The following is a 1263-nucleotide window of genomic DNA, read 5'->3' on the forward strand; positions in this document are numbered from 1 at the left end:
TAAATAGCCATTTTACAGACTGTACATGGAAGAATTGCGAGTGATAATGGGGATTACAGAGTTTACAAAATTTTTGGGATATATGGAATATTTAATGGATTTCTTTTTAAGGAAAGAAATCTTATAAGAAATCTCAACACAAACATTCTCTCGGCCTCCTGCTTGCTTCTCCCTCTCTTCTCCTCCCACTCCCTACTCCCTTTCGTTGCTCTCTTTTCCCCCGAAATTCCTCTCGATTTTCTTCGATTTCTCCCATTTCGATTTTGATTTTCTTCGATTTTTGACATTTCGAAGTCGATTTTTTCGATTTTCCCATTCGGCTTCTATTTTCCCCAAATTTCAGAAGGTAAGCCTAAACCCTATTTTTTTTTATTAATTTAGTGTTGTATTTGATTTAATTTTAATTTTTGTGCGTAATTTTTATTGATTGTTGCATAATTGTGGGATTTATGGTATTTAGGGTTCAATTTCATCGTTATATGGTTTAATTTCGGGATTAGGGTTAGGGTTTAGTGTATTTAGGGTATGGTTCAAGGTATTTAAGGGTTTAGGGTTTGGGGTTTATGGTTTTTAAATTTTTTTTAGGGTTGTCGGTTTTTAAGGTGATAGGGTTTAGGGTTTAGGGTGTGGGACTTTTTGGGGTTTTAAGGTCTAGGGTTTAGGTTATGGAATTAGGGTTTAGGGTTTTTCAATTTTTTTAGGGTTCTCGATTTTTGGTGTGATGGGTTTAGGGTTTGGGGTTTGGGGCTTTTAGAGGTTTTAGGGTCTAGGGTGTAGGGTTTAGTTATGGAATTAGGGTTTTTGGTTCGTTTTAATATTTTTAGGGTTCTTGGTTTGGATTTGGAGTTTAGGGTTTGGGGTGTTTAGTTCAATTCAAATAAGGCTGAGTGTTCTACACATGTGTCCATTAGCCATTGAAACTCAACCCCCGTCATTAACGAGATATGGTTCGTAGTGACTGCGAAGTCATATGGGGCTGCACCATGGGTGTTCGGTGAATTCAGACTTAATGAGTGTGTTTTTGCATTGTTTATTGCATTTGCAATGAAATTAGTTTGATTAACTTTGAAATATTTTAGAATGTTGTGTAATATTTTATAAGTGTTATGGAATGATCTTGCCATGTGGTGAGGAAATGTTTTGTTATAAATATCCATCACATGCTATTTTTTTTTTTTGTGTTTTCGTGTGCCACTAGTTACTATGACCGGTAAGTGTTGTGTGATAAAGTTTTTTCCATGAGGACCACCGGATTTAAATTAT

This window comes from Aristolochia californica, unplaced genomic scaffold (genome assembly GCF_029961685.1).
Source record: "Aristolochia californica isolate CCGP_79_NKW_82.1479 unplaced genomic scaffold, dmAriCali1.0.hap1 SCAF_4, whole genome shotgun sequence".
In the NCBI taxonomy this organism is placed as follows: domain Eukaryota; kingdom Viridiplantae; phylum Streptophyta; class Magnoliopsida; order Piperales; family Aristolochiaceae; genus Aristolochia; species Aristolochia californica.